The following is a 16,352-nucleotide window of genomic DNA, read 5'->3' on the forward strand; positions in this document are numbered from 1 at the left end:
TTCTGTGCAGAAAAAATTCGCATGGCAGAGCCATCAGAATCCGCATACCGCTATGCGAATCGCATACAATGTATTTAATAGGAAATTCGCATGAGGTTTGGGTATGCGAATTTTCATGCAAATTCGCATAGAAACAATGGAAAAGCACACCAGCAGTGCCATGGTTAAATTCGCATACATCGTCATCCATGCGAATTTGCATGCGAATTTGCATGAAGATTCGCATGGAACCGCATGCGGATGCGGAATTTTTACCGCGGCGATTCGCACCGCACAAGTGGAAATGCAGCCTAAGTCACAGCAACATAGGAGAAAAGTAATTTATGGCTCATTTTACTCTGGGAGAAATGTACTTCTTATTTGTATGTGTTCGGCGGAAAGAATCATTGGAAGACCGCTCCTCTCACTTGCCCGCCTCCACTACTCCAGACTACTCGCCAGAGCACTGAGGATTGCCGGCGACCCCTCACACCCTGGTCACCGCTATTTCAGCAGGCTCCCCTCAGGCCGGAGGTTTCGAGCCATCTACTCCAAAACCTCGAGGCATAGTAACTCCTTTTTCCCCTCTGCAGTCAACCTCATGAACTCGCTGGTCTGAACTACCAAGCATAACTCTATGTTGACTCTTTACACTGCTCACTAAACTTTAATCCACTTTGTACTCCTGTCTTTGTAATTGCATTTACTTTGCACTATTGATTTGAACTCCTGTTTCTATGTGTTCTGTTATTTTGTTATTCTGTATTTTGTACTTCTTGTGTCGGCTACGAGCAATCTGTAAGGTGCCAAACCCAATTCCGGGCATGACCCAGTCGTGCTTGGCGAATAAATTCTTTCTGATTCTGATAGTAGTACGGCTGCGCTGGCCAGGCGGTGCGCGTCTTTGATCACGCGCCTGTTGCCGGGCACTTTCTGCGCATGTGTGTGACGTCACGCTCATGCGCAGAGATTGCCCGGCAACAGGCGTGCCATCAAGGATGCGTACTGCCGGGCCAGCGCAGCCGTACCACTACGGGTCATAGCGACCCGGAAGTAGTACTGGCCCATAGAGATTCGCTGGCGAACTGTTCGCCAGCATTTCTACTCTTAAGGAGTCGCAAGGCAAGGCTGTTTCTGTCCATTTTGGAGCACCAGGAGAAGGCACGTTTTCGATCCTCCCTATCCCGTGAATGGGAAGATTGTAGCATAGACAGTACAGTCCCCGGTAAGCAGCTCCGGGGGGATTGCCTGATGCTGCATACATGTGCTTGAGCAACCAACCTTAAAAGCACAAACCTTCCCCCCAGCATAAAATGCTCACCGAGCGTTCAGCGGCATCCAGCAGGTTCTAGCGTGGTCCTGGTGCCGCGCGCTATGCTTTTTCCATCGAAGCCCGAACAGGTCCACTTTAGTATTTTTTCTAAATCTACCCCATCTATTTAAGTATAATAATAATAAAATAAAGAATATGTTGCATTATCTATATAGAAAAAAACATCCTAAAATGGGGGTTTACCTGCCTCTAACCCACTTACCGTGATTTGGGGCGCATTTTCGAGAACATAGTGCTGCGTAATCCGCAGGGACTTCAGAAGTGCGTAGAATGTCCCCATCCACGTGTTGCGATTCACTGCGGAGTTACAGCTCATGGTTGCTGCTGATTTCTAACATTGTAATGAATGGAAATTGCAACCGCTTCCGGATGAATCGAATCGAAACGCAAGTGTCGTGCATTGCAACGGCACATGCGTTTCCCAAAATTTGCGCCAAACAGATTTTAATGCGAATTGCAGTCTTTCACCTGAACCATACACGCAGGCCTTGTTCACATCTACAAAGGAAAACGCAAGCATTTTTCTGCGTTTTTCTGCGCTCCACTACACGCTGCGTTTTTGTTAAAAGTGCTTTTCTAAGCGCTTTTCCAGAGCAGTTTTTTCATTCACTCCCTGACCCGAAAAAGAATACAATGTATTTATTCTTAAAAACGCGAATGCAATCGCCGCACAAAGCGATTTTGTGAGCGCTCATTATACGAAAATTGCCCCAAAATGGTACAGGCACGCTACGTGCTGATATGAACCTTCTCATAGAGATTCATTGCACAAGCGTTTTGTGGGCGATTTTGAAAAATCGCCTGCGCTGGGAAAAAGGCCGAAAACGCCCCTAGTGTCAACTAGCCCTCAGAAAAGGATTAAGTGTGTGTGAAGCCTGCTTCATTGTATACTGCATTTTTCTGACACATAACACGCATGCATCTGCATAATAACGCATTATATACAGGCACATAGGGGCTTGCAACAAAAAATGCACAGCTACTATTAGATGTTAAAACCCTATTGATATACATAGGCTGTCAGTTCAATGCATGACAGAAAAACGCAAAAAAATAAAATTAAAAAAATCCCTGATTCTCGGTTGACATTGTCATCGTTTCTGTGGGGGTGCGAGTTATAACAAGTGCGCTCCCTGCCTTATTGCATTTATGCTCATGTAAACTACAACCCTGATCAATCAGCACCTCTTTATTATAAGACTCTGTACTCCCTGCACCCCAATATTTACTAGCTGTCTATACAATGCTGCTCTCTATGCCCCACCCTTACAACAACCCCAGACTCACTACACCCCCTTTACAGATACAGCTGTGCTCCCTGCACCCCAAGATTTAGCATTATATAGTATTGTTACCTGCACCTCTAAACTCAGTACTCTCCTCATAATACAGTATACAGCTGTGCTCTCTGCACCCCAAAACAGGCGTTCTCATTATACAGCATTGAATCCTGCACTACCTGCACCCCAACACAGTTACCTGCACCCCCACACTCACTACACCCCCTTTATAGATACAGCTGTGCTCTCTGCACCGTAAAATATGTGTTCCCTTATAAAGCATTGCATTGTGGACTACCTGCCTGCCAACACCGCTACCTGCACCTCCAGACTCACTGCCCCATGTATAGCTACAGCTGTGCTCCCTACACCCCAAAATATACATTCCCATTATATAGCAATGCATTCTGCACCCCAACACAGGTACCTGCACCTACAAACTCACTACACCCCTTTATAGCTACAGCTGTGCTCCCTACACCCCAAAATATGCATTATCACTATACAACAATGCATTCTGGACCCCAACACAGTTACCTGCACCTCCAGGCTCACTGCTCCCATTTATAGCTACAGCTGTGCTCCCTACACCCCAAAATATGCATTATCATTATACCATGCATTCTGCACTACCTGCACCCCAACACAGTTACCTGCACCTCCAAACTCACTGCCCCCATATTTAGCTACAGCTGTGCTCCCTACACCCCAAAATATGCATTCCCATTATACAGCAATGCATTCTGGACCCCAACACAGTTACCTGCACCTCCAGGCTCACTGCTCCCATTTATAGCTACAGCTGTGCTCCCTACACCCCAAAATATGCATTATCATTATACCATGCATTCTGCACTATCTGCACCCCAACACTATTACCTGCACCTCCAAACTCACTGCCGCCCCTTTATAGATACAGCTGTGCTCTCTGCACCCCAAAATATACATTCCCATTATACAGCAATTCATTCTGCACCCCAACACAGTTACCTGCACCTCCAGGCTCACTGCTCCCATTTAAAGCTACAGCTGTGCTCCCTACACCCCAAAATATGCATTATCATTATACAATGCATTCTGCACTACCTGCACCCCAACACTATTACCTGCACCTCCAAACTCACTGCCGCCCCTTTATAGATGCAGCTGTGCTCTCTGCACCCCAAAAATATGCATTATCATTATACAACATTGCATTCTGCACTACCTGCACGCCAACACTATTACCTGCACCTCCAAACTCACTACACCCCTTTATAGATACAGCTGTGCTCTCTGCACCCCAAAATATACATTCCCATTATACAGCAATGCATTCTGCACCCCAACACAGTTACCTGCACCTCCAGACTCACTACCCCCTCCTTTATAGATACAGCTGTGCTCCCTACACCCAAAATATGCATTATCATTATACAACGCATTCTGCACTACCTGCACCCCAACACTATTACCTGCACCTCCAAACTCACTGCCGCACCTTTATAGATGCAGCTATGCTCTCTGCACCCCAAAATATACATTCCCATTATACAGCAATGCATTCTGCACTACCTGCACGCCAACACTAATATTACCTGCACCCCCCACACCCCTTTATAGATACAGCTGTGTTCCCTACACCCCAAAATATGCATTCTCCTTATTCAGCATTGCATTTTGCACCCCAACACTATTACCTGCATCCCCAGACTCACTACAACCCCTTTATAAATACAACTGTGCTCCTGCGCCCCAAAATATGCATTCCCATTATAAAGCATTGCATTCTGCTTTACCTGGCTGTACCCCAACACTGTCACCTGCACCCCCACACTTACTACACCCCCTTTATAGTTAGAGCTGTGCCACAGTACAGCAGCACCCCAGTATATATCACTGCTCCCTGCATCCTATTCTCTTGCAGACAGTTCTTCTTGCAAAGCAAGTGCAACCCCCAGTCACACACAGCAGATACATCTCCACCAGGCAGTCTCATCACCGCACCCATCCCTGGCAAATCCCTCCGCCAGCCAGCCGCAGAGCTGATGCCAGGCACGTCCGCCGCTCTATGCTAATGAGGCCGTGACGTAGTACAGCTGACGAGTATAAATGTATCCCTCCACCGGGGACTTCTCTGCGGAGCGCAGCATCTTTCCAGAGCAGAGGAGCCGTGTGACAGCCAGGTGAGGGGGGAGGGGAGACCCCAGCTATCCCAGCACACACCCACCTGCTGCATCCTGCATTGCATGGCATCATCATCATTATCATCATAATTACTACAGTTATCTTACATGCTATACATCCACACTGGGATGATTGCAGATATAATACAATATATATATTCTTACAATCACACCCACATTATGAATATGCACAGTAACATAACACTGCACACTATATATTTCATTTATATATAGATTTGCATTGCAGTATATATATTTTATACACTGTACCTCTATGATATATAGAGATATTGCATTTATTATGCAGGGTCCTATTGGAGGTATAGGTAGATATATTGTCATTCATTGTACATTGCTGTAGCACAATGCTGCATGCAGGGGGCAGGTGAAGTAATCTTCAATATTTTACACATTGATGAATTGAAGCATGTTGAACTAAGCACCTGCCTATAAATGTGTAATGTTAATAAAGTATATATATATATATATATATATATATATATATATATATATATATATATATATATATATATATATATATATATATATATATATATATATATATATATATATATATATACATCTGCATTCATCATAGAGTTAAGCTGAGGCATGTCACCTATAGCATTGGAGGAAATAATACTATACTTATAATATTTATACTTATTTTACTTTCTGTAGCATATATTTCTCAAGCCTATACAGAGTAGGTTGGACAGTTCATGCAATAGATAGACCATTGATGTAGCAATAGGGGATTATAGAGGTTATGATCGCACCAGGGTCCCCTAACCCTCTGGCCACCCACGGGCCCTCTGTCATCTGCATATTATCTTCTCATTGGTTATACTGTAGTAATGATAAGCGGTGGATGTGTTTTCCATAGCGGTAATCATTAACATGCTGTCCCCCTCCCCCAGCACCCACCTCCCGCACACTGCAGCTGTTTTTAGCATATTTTGGCATTCGGTATCATGCGATTATCCAATATGAAGGTCCAGCGTTAAGCTGCATACACACAGGAGATAAAAGTTCTTGCAAATCAAGAGATCAATGATCGATCTGCCGATAATTGCTATAATAGAGTTTGCAAAAGACCTCACAAGATAGCAATTAAAGATATTTGTCTCTGAATCTTTCAAACCTGTCTCGGCAGGTCTGGTCTGGCGGGGATCATTCATAAACCGAGGGGTGTTTGAGATCGCCAGATACCGTATTTCTTAACGTTTGCGTGCACAGCACATGCATGAAAGAAAAAAAAAAGCAGTATTTGTATAGCGCCTTTCTCCTGTCGGACTCAAAGCGCTTGCGAGGCAGCCACTAGAACGCACTCAGTAGGCAGTAGCAGTGTTAAGGAGACTTGCCCAAGAAACTCCTTACTGAAATAGGTGTTGGCTTACTGGACAGGCAGAGCCGAGATTTGAAACCAGGTCTCCTGTGTCAGAGGCAGAGCCCTTAACCATTACACAATCCAGCCACACTGAGAAGGAAGTAAATAGACATCAAATGCATTTCTTGGGTCTTTTGCATGAACTGATTGTTTGTGTGCAGCCTGGTTAGAAAGATCCATCAATCAAACCTTCCTGACAAACCTATGCGACAGATTGATTCCTTGGTTTGCAAAGACTTTAATCTTTCATGTTTAGCCAGCTTAATAAATCTGAGATGGGGGGGGGGGGGGGGGGAGTGGCGGGGGAATATACATACCTGGGGCTTCTCCAGCCCCCACCTGACCGATCGCTCCCTCGCTGTCCTGTTCTGCCTCCTGAACTTTTCTAAAATAGGCCCTGTAAGACCCCCAGACCGCCATCTAATGTTCACTTTAAGATTTGTGCTGGGGCATGTTGCTGTGTAGCGGTGATACCAACTGCCACCGACTGTCCCTCGTAGTAGACTGTCCCTGTCACAATCTAGGACCAAATTCGGGGGAATTATAATGACTTTCTATCAGGGCTGTGGAGTTGGAGTTGAGGAGTCGGGGCAATTTTGGGCACCTGGAGTTGGAGTCGGAGTCGTGATTTCATAAAGTGAGGAGTCGGAGTCGGGTGATTTTTTTTTTTTTTTTTTTTTTTTTTTTTTTTTTTTTTTTTAATACAAAATCCACAGCCCTGTTAAATATTAGACTAAGGAGTCAGAGTCGAGGAGTCGGATTTGGGTCCATTTTGGTTACCCGGAGTCTGAGTTGGAGTCGGAGTCGGTGGTTTCATAAACTGAGCAGTCGGAGTCTGAAGATTTTTGTACCGACTCCACAGCCCTGCTTTCTATCATCCTATACAATAAAACCCCTGTGTCCCCTGTCCCTGTGTTCGTTCCTTTTTGCCAGCGAGCATGCGCAGCACGCTGACGACCGCGTGACACTACGGGAGGATGGGGCAGGGGGCAGGCGTGTGTGCGCGAGTACACGTTACGGCCGTTGTGAATGTATGCGCGCTGACCATGTGCATCGATACGGGGGTGGTTGGGGGGATGTGTGGGGTGTAGCCGCCGAGGCCTAGCGCCCGTTATTGTAATGGGCCTAAGGTCTAGTTGATTTATAAAGCTCTAAGTGCTAACATATTCCGTGGTGCTGTACGGAGTGAGAAACAAATGTGGGGAACATAATAATACAGTCAATGGTGTACTCAACATCTAGAAATTAGTACATAATACAGAATTGTTAGATATCATTGTAATTACAGTGAAAAACGTAACATGAACAGTGTACAGGCTCATTCTCAATTTGCGCTTCTACCATAAATTTTCATGTTACCGTTCACAGTAAAGTGTGTCTTATGATAAAATGCAGCTAGGCCGCCAACACCAGTGTTTATAACGCATTGTGACGTGCATCTGATGTGCGTCAGTAAAGCGTGCATGAAATCGCATTTGTGCATGCGATGTATGGGGTTAATAAGCACTAAATGATATCATTTTAAGTTGGCCATTGATGGTACAGTATTTTCATCAGATGCGATCTTTCGACGCAGTATTTGCAATCAAATTGTACAGAAAACAGCCCAGGGTTTTGTGAAAATCGTTGTGAAACGATTCTTTGGTCAATTGGAACTGAAAATTCCCTTGATCCGAAATTGTTGGATTTTACAATCACTTCTGAAAAGCGAAAATGCCCTAATCGACCTTATGGGAACAATCGAGAATTACCTTCAGATTACTCGCGATTGTAAAAAGTGCGTCGAAAGATTACATCTGATGAAAAAATTGTACCGTTAATGGGCACCTTAATATACATTTATCATTAGATGTATGGCTTCCTATATGTTATCCCTATACAGGATATTGGCAGGGGGAAGTCTCGTATAGCTCTATGCCAGATGGTGCCTATATGTTATCCCTATACAGGATAGTGGCAGGGGGAAGTCTCGTATAGCTCTTTGCCAGATGGTGCCTATATGCTATCCCTATACAGGATATTGGCAGGGGGGAGGCTTGCATAGCTCTGTGCCAGATGGTTATATTAATAGCTGGGATTTTACACTCTGAGGCGTCTGCGATATAATATAACAAGTGCATTTGGCAGGCCTGGCAGCCCTGTCGTGACCTCTGGGGCATCAGTCGCTGGGAGTTCATTTCTCTAGAACTAAGCTGCTGCCAAATCTCTCAGGGCCGGGGCACTACAAGTCTCAGCATGCCCTGTTGGCCTGCAGCCAAGCTGATGATGGTAGCCTGAGCCTCTATAGATATTTAAAGTATTATTTTGTAACCCTGTGCAGCATTATGTTCTACATATGGCCGGTGGAGGGTAAATTACCTCACAGCCCCACGGGAATAAGGCCTAAGCCTGTCTGAGCCCAGATGATTAAAGGCCAACGTTAAAATTCACTAATATGGCCGACTGGCATGGAGATCCTAGCATAAGGCTATCTATGTCATATGACATCTTGTTTTTATTTAAAAAACAAAAACAAGTAAAAAATGTATAGCAGGCACAGCGCAAATTGCGTAGTATTTCTGGCAAGGATATTGCACAGCATGAGAAGGTCGCAGCATTTGACCTCACAGCATTAAACACTGCAGCTTTTATATCGCTTGCCTTCTACGTTGGCTTATAAAAATGAGAGTGATCTATTTTTTTTTCGAACTGCATTGCTGCCATCAAATCTAATTACTTTTCATTGCAATGAATCATTTTCTGGTTCAGTGGGCGGCCATTTTATCCTGTGTCACATTCATGTATGTTCCATAGGCTGTGTGGCGCCCCCTCCCTGTGACAGAGGTGGGCTGGACCACACATCCTTGCATCAATTTGTCCTTGAAGACGATTCTGCTCTCCTTCTGAACAGGCGTTATGTCATTTCTCATCACTTAACTCCCCATCGATCGGCTGATTACCTCCTGAGGAGAGCTTGGCCAATAACACCATTACTGCATTAGTTTCTCCAGTCACATTGAATAGTCAGATGTAGGAGACGAAGGTCGCACCGCATCCTTGTAACCTGTAAATATAAAAAATCCTTTATAATAAAACCCCTGTCTCTGCGTCCTTCTGTGTCTGTGCGTTCGGTCCTGACAGTTTGCTGTCTGTGAACCTCATTGCATTGTGGGAAATAACTGCTTTTTCCAACTGCCAAGCAAGCAGCATCTCCCTCTGTGCACAGAACTCTCAGTAACGAACATTCCGTACAGATCACCTGACAGAATTAAAGATGTCGCCACCTGCATTGACTTGCATTAGATGTGCGTGAACACGGATTTGTAAAAACGCAAATTGCATGCAAATTCTGTTATATGTGAAAGTGGCACTGCAATGACAGTAGAATGCAGTCAATTATTCAGGATAACCACTTTTAGGGCTCATTCACATTGCGTTCCGCTTGCGTTATTGTTCACGCCGGGGTGTTTTTGTCACAATTTTTTTTTCGATTCCCGGCGCTTGGGTGGGCATTCCGTTTGTGTGAAAAGCACTTTTTCCGAGCATATTTTGGTTAATTCACTCCCTGAAGCAAGTCAGGAAGTGAACTCTTTGACCCGGAAAACAATACAATGTATTTATTCTTTAAAACGCGAACGCAATCGCCCCTCAAAGTGATTTTGTGAGCGTTCTTCCTATACCTTCCATTATAGCAAAATTGCCCCAAAAATGGTCCAGGCACCGCTTTGCTGAACCATGCTGATATGAACCTTCTCATAGACATTCATTGCACCAGCGTTTTGGGGGCGATTAAAAATCGCCTGCGTTTAAAAAAAGGCCTCTCGTGTGGACGAGCCCATATGGTAATTTTCTGGTTTCAGCATCAGAAACACTTCCAGTATCTATAGATAATAAAATATATAGATTGCTGTATATTGCTATATAGCCCCGCCCTCCCAGTGATGCTTAGCCTAGGCTGTTTAGCTATGCAGAACTCTCCTCCCATAGGGACATCAGGCATTATTTTCACGAGCTTTGGAATTTTCAGAAACAAATGCTCCAGAGAGATCACCTGACAGGACTAAAGGTGGCCACACATTTCTCAACTTGGCAGCCGATTGACCATCCAATTTGATCATTCTTATCGAATCGGAGGAAAATTGGTGCCTCCAAGAGCATGCTAATCGACGAAGCAACAAATTTCGGACCATTTCGCAGGTATCAGTCAGACATACTGCAAGATGTCGGGCCATTGTCGATTGGGTGCGCGGTGGTAATGGTGAATGATATCGAGACGAGTGACAAAACCCCGGTGCTGCCCCCCTAGTGTATAAATGTACCCCCTCATGTGTGCATCGTACATTACCTGTCCTGTGTCGCCCACCGCACAATGCCCATCCGTCTTCCGGTTCATCCTCCTCTATTTGTGCCTCACGCATTATATGCTGGTGCTGTGTGAGGCGCAAATGGAAGAGGAAGAACCAGAAGACGGAGGGACATCACTCAGTGGGCAACACAGGACAGGTAACGTATAATTGCACACACGGGCACATTTATACACTAGGGGGGCAGCGGTCGACTTGGCTGATTTCCCGAGAGATTTTATGCTGAAATCAATCTGGAATCGGCCTGCGGTGTATGGACAGCTGACAGATCTCTCTCCAAGCAAATTCGATCAGAGAGAGATTTGTCTCTTGGTCGAATCTGCCCATCTTCGCTAGTTGTATGGCCACCTCTAAGATGTGGCCACCATTGATAAATTTCAGAATGTAAATCAATGTGAGGAAAGATTTTACAATGGGCCAACACTGGCTAAATGCTCGTTCACACTATGAGCATTTGGCGATTTTGCAAATCTCCCTAAAAGTGCTTGTTCAACGATTTCCTTTGAAAGTGTTCACATGTAAGCATTTTGATTTTCTGGAAAAAAAATCGCAACATGTACCATTTTGTTAGTGCTTTGGCTCAATGGAAGGTATAGGGAAATCGCAAAGCGCTTTGTACAGCGATTTCCCCGCGCTTTTATAAATAAATATATTGTATTTATTCATTTCCGGCTACAAGAGTTCACTTCCTGACTGATGTCAAAAAATGAAAAAAATCATCATTGAGCAAAAGCGCTTAGAAAAGCGCTCTTCTAAGAGCAAATCGCAGGGAAAAGAGCTTTAAAGGAAACCATCCAAGTTAAAAAAAACCCCAAAGATCCACTTACCTGGGGCTTCCTCTAGCCCGTGGCAGCCGTCCTGTGCTCTCGCTGCAGCTCCGGAGGCTCCCGATCTTCTACCCTGGCTCATCCGACCTCGCCAGGTCGGGTTCCGAGTCGGCGTCTTCTGCGCTCCACCGCGCGGGTCACGTGGCCCGGCCGACGTCATCAGGACGGTACTGCGCAGGCGCAGTACTACTACGGCGCAGTACCGTCCTGGTGACGTTGGCCGAACCACGTGACCCGCGCGGTGGAGCGCAGAAGACGCCGACCCGGAACCCGACCTGGCGAGGTCGGCTGCGCCAAGGGAGAAGACCGGGAGCCTCCGGAGCTGCAGCGAGAGCACAGGACGGCTGCCACGGGCTGGAGGAAGCCCCAGGTAAGTGGATCTTTGTTTTTGTTTTTTACCTTGGACACTCCCTTTAAAAAAAGCTCAATAAATCGCTCAGTGCTTGTGATAGCGCTGGCGATTTATAATGTGACCAAGGCCTAAATCCTTTATAAAGGAATTATGTAAAAAAATAAGCAGTTTTATTAATTACGTTATTTTCTCTACAGTTCCTCTTTAAAACACAGTAAGGCCTTGTTCACATTGCGTTCGGCTCGCTTGTCCGTCCGCGGTGGGCTTTTTTTTTTTTCCACGTTTTTTTCAAATAGTTTTCAGGCGATTTTCTGCGCGTTCGCTCATTTTTATGGGTGTTTTTGTAAGCGCTTTTGCAGAGTTTGATCCGGAAACAATAAATACAATGTACAAAAAGCTCACGCAATTGCTTGCCAAAGCGATTTTGTGAGCGTTTTGCGTTTTTTCCTATACCTTCCATTGAGGCAAATTGCCTCAAAATGGCCCAAGCACCGCTTTTCTAAGCGGATCACAAACGAACAGCTCTGATATGAACTCTCTCATAGAGAATCATTACACAAGCTCTTTCAGAGCGATTTTGAAAATCGCCCGCGCTTAAAATTGTACAAAAACGTCTATAATGTGAACAAGGCCTCAAAGAAAATAAATCAATAACGCTGCTCTGATGAAGCTGGTAGCCTAAGCTGGCTGATAGAGCTCTGCATTCCCAGTTTTCTCAGTATTCCGTCGCCTCCAGAGGTTGGCGTTCTATTTCTGGTGTGGTTGCTGTGTGGAGTTATCTCCATGGAGCTGAGATGTGTAATACTTTCCAAGGAACCTATAGAAAAACCTTGTCTATGATTGCAGCATCCCTGGTAAATAGATCAGTGAGAGGATAGCGATTCCCGCTTGTTTATTTTGTTAATTATCGCTATAACTATTGTATTGTTTACCATTTCTGTATTGTCTGCGTATTTATGTATACCAATGTCTGTATTTTTGTGTTTGACTTTCTTTAGGCTCCATGGCACGCAGCATAGGTTTCATGTCGATTTACAAAATGTGTGTGTTTGGCGGGGGCGCCGTGATTAACGTAACATTCGCAGTACCCTTTTATTGCTGGTGCACTCTGATTTTCATCCAAACTCACACGTGGTGCCTGCAGCATTTCTCCTACATTGGCGTTTGGTTTGAGTCTGTGAGAGCGCAAGAATATCGCAAAGCAAAACGCTGTGTTTTGTGATTTTACTGCAATTTTCCTGAGATGGGGTACCTACCGCCACAAAAAAGGAGAAGAGGCGCCCAGGGATATATGAAACTAAGTTAAAAACACTAAAATTGAAAGAGGAGGAGGTGTCTTACCTCAATAACGACAGTCACATATGTCAAAATATTTATTAAGTATAGGCAACGAGTTTTGCAAGTCTAAGCCCGCTTCTCCAGGCCAGTACAGTGCCAAAGGGAAAATAAGCCAGGCTATTGAGAGGCGCTCAGTACCCTGGCTTATTTTTCCTTTGGCACTGTACTGGCCTGAAGAAGCGGGCTTAGACTTGCAAAACTCGTTGCCTGTACTTAATAAATATTTTTACATACGTGACTGTTATTATTGAGGTAAGACACCTCCTCCTTTTTCTATTTTAGTGTTTTTAACTTAGTTTTATATATCACTGGGCGCCTCTTCTCCTTTGTTGTGCTGTTTATACCCCCCGACCCTTGAGGTCTGGAGGGGAACTGTCTCAGCCCCATATGGTCTAGAGAGCGACCACATCCAGTCCAGATCAGACTGAAGTCGGGTCTAACATCTCCACCTGCTATTAGTGGTTGGTTGCCCCTCTATGCAACCCTCCTTTGTGAGTAACATTCCACTACACCTGCAGTTACACCCCGTTTGTTTGCACTATATGGGCTCCTGTTGCCTGTTTTTTTTTTTTTTTTTTCAAGGTGCCAAGACACCCAACTTTCCAATAATTGTATCTGCCTGGGACTTCTTCCAGGCCCCTTAGCCTTACAAGTCATTTGGATCTCTCCTGGTTCACGGCGCTGTGCCCCTCCATAAGATCGCCTGTCGTGGGCAACAGCACATGCCACTGGTGCATATTAAAGAGTGGGGATGGCAATGCCCGGAGAGCTCATGGAGAGGCATATGACCAGTTTGATCAGCTGATATATTTGCAAGGCTCTGATTTGCTGGTTATGATCATGTGTTAAACCAGGAAGTCGTCACAGCAAATCAGAACCTTACAAATCGATCAGCTGACCAAGCTGATCACATGCTTTTTATTTATTTTTTCTTAAAAATCTTTTTATTATTTTTTCAACAACACAACACAAACGATTACTTGACAGTGCAGAATGGTGACATGATATACATATCAAAAAGAATATAGTTTCCATAGGGTTATTGTCAATGAAGATAATGAAATTTATAGGCACAATAATACATTTCCATCAATAGAACAACAATCAATACATTTAAAGAAGGCATATTTATATAATATCAATAACATGAGGTGTAATATCCATATTATCGCTGACTGAGCCAACACATCGAAGCCACACACCCCATACTTTAGTCAATTTAGAATTAGACCCTCTTATCAGCCAAGTTAGCTGGTAAAATGGAAGTGCCAAGTTTATCAATTGTTTCCACGTTGACACTGGAGGTTCAGAAGATTTTTTTTCCATCACATGCTTTTTGATGAGTTCTCCCAAGCATTGCCATCTGTAAGGCTTGGTGATATAACTCTCGGAGTCAGCGTGTATGCCCCAGGCTAGAGGTCTCGCTCTTCACCTCGCTGTCCCTGCCTGGCACACCACTAGCTGGCCCTAATTAGGACTTAGGCGAGCAAAGCATACAAGCTGATGTAGAAGGCAGACATACCACCAAGAGCCACTAAGACTATGCAGCTTGGTGATATTAGGTAGTAGAGCGGATGCTATTGTGGAGGAAGTTACACTGATCACACTTGGAGCTATGGACAAGGGAGCAAGATTGCTCAGAGAGACCGTCATTCTGAGCTTCCAGTAACCGCCACAAATAAACAAGACATAATAGTTGCACAGTGCGACCGCAGCACTGAGCATCTGATGCCCACCATACTGAATAACAAGGACAGACGACAGACAGATGGAATGCTTGCCAATCTAATCGCTGCCCCAGCGATACCAAACATCCACACTGACAAGACAAACAAGTAGGAGCGTAACTAATAGCAACCGCAGCTTATAGTTACGTCCACAGGGACAGGACTAGCAGCAACAGACAGACAGGACTGTGTAACGATTGTGGAATTCTCTCTGTGATCAGTGCACAAGACGTGCGCTGACACTGCGGAAATCCTCCAAGCGTATAATTTGCGGGAACCCAGCAAAAGGTGCAATGCACCTGTAGAGGGAAATTCCTGTCGACAGGGGGAGCTGTGGAGTGCAGAGGAACAGCTTCTCTGCCCTGCCACAGACGCCAGACAGGAATTGTACGAAGGGAAGAAACGCAGGAAGCGACAGAGGGTATGCGTGTTCACCAAACTAGTCGCCACCCTGCGACGATGAACACACAACCATGAAGACAAAGTGAGAAGGCAATCGCCAGAGATGGCGATTGCTAACAGAGACACAAGACCGAATAAGCACAGATGAGGAATGTATGTATGTCCACCAATCTAGCCGCCACCTGCGACGGCAGACACACAACAAGGAAACCGAGTGAGAACGCAATCGCCTGAGAAGCGAATGAGATTGAGCAAAGGGACAGATTGTATGTGTGTGCACCAAACTAGTCGTCAACCCGCGACAGTGCATACACAACAGCAGATATAAAGTAGGAACGCAATCACGAGAGAGGCGATTGCCAGAGGTGACACAAGGCTACAGCAAGGCAGAACACGAGAGTAGCAAAGGCACAGCAAATCATACAATGAGAAGATAAGGAAAATAACAAACGTTAGCTAAACGCGAACACCGCACTCATTCGCAACAGTGCACTCGTTTATGCGCGGTCTCCACGTGATAAGCACAATAGAGACAAGCACGCCTAACTAACCACCGACAGACAAACATGAAACAGAGGACGCGAGCGGTTGCTTAACGGTTACCGAGCCTCCAGCAAGCGTTCGTACCAGACAAGACAGACACACGACAACAGGAATACGTAAGAGATACGATCCACTGCTCTTTCCGTCAGAGTGAGTGCGATCCAAGTAAGGCAACAACAGAACAGACAATACAAATAATGCAATCCTAACTGCACTAGGGAAACCTGCCTAGTGCAGTCCCAGGAATTACTCTAAGCTAATCTTCAAACAATGAGCAAGGCTGACACTCTCCGGAGTGTTTCACAGGAACTAACCCTTAAGACCAGCAAAGGACTCTGGGAAACATAGCTCTTTATATAGCAAGCCTACAAAGGATGTGGCTAGGCAATTTGCATGACAAACGCATGCAAATTCCTCAGCAGCAGCAAGCTGCAGAACTGACAAAAGGTCTCTCTTCCAGAGACCTGCAGAATGCAGACCTGAACAGTGGTCAAAAGGCTGCTTGCCTGCGCAGGCAGCCGCGCGGATCCTCACAGACTGTTTGCCAATCTAATTGCTGCCCCAGCAATAGCAAACATCCACACTGTCATGTACAAGACAAACAAGGAGCGTAACTAATAGCAACCGCAGCTTATAGTTATGTCCACAGGAACAGGACTAGCAGGAATACTAC

The 16,352-nt window shown here is 45.1% G+C and overlaps 1 protein-coding gene across 1 annotated transcript in view; it reads left to right on the forward strand.

Moving 5' to 3' along the window:
• The first annotated feature begins 4,662 nt into the window (after positions 1 to 4,662).
• The window catches only part of LOC137538993 (L-lactate dehydrogenase A chain), a 41,057-nt gene continuing 29,367 nt past the window's right edge, over positions 4,663 to 16,352 (forward strand). Inside the window, exon 1 of the mRNA XM_068261452.1 lies at positions 4,663 to 4,757. The gene's annotated coding sequence lies outside the window, so the exon portion shown is untranslated. The remainder of the gene's footprint in view (positions 4,758 to 16,352) is intronic.

Source organism: Hyperolius riggenbachi, chromosome 11 (assembly GCF_040937935.1).
Source record: "Hyperolius riggenbachi isolate aHypRig1 chromosome 11, aHypRig1.pri, whole genome shotgun sequence".
NCBI lineage: Eukaryota > Metazoa > Chordata > Amphibia > Anura > Hyperoliidae > Hyperolius > Hyperolius riggenbachi.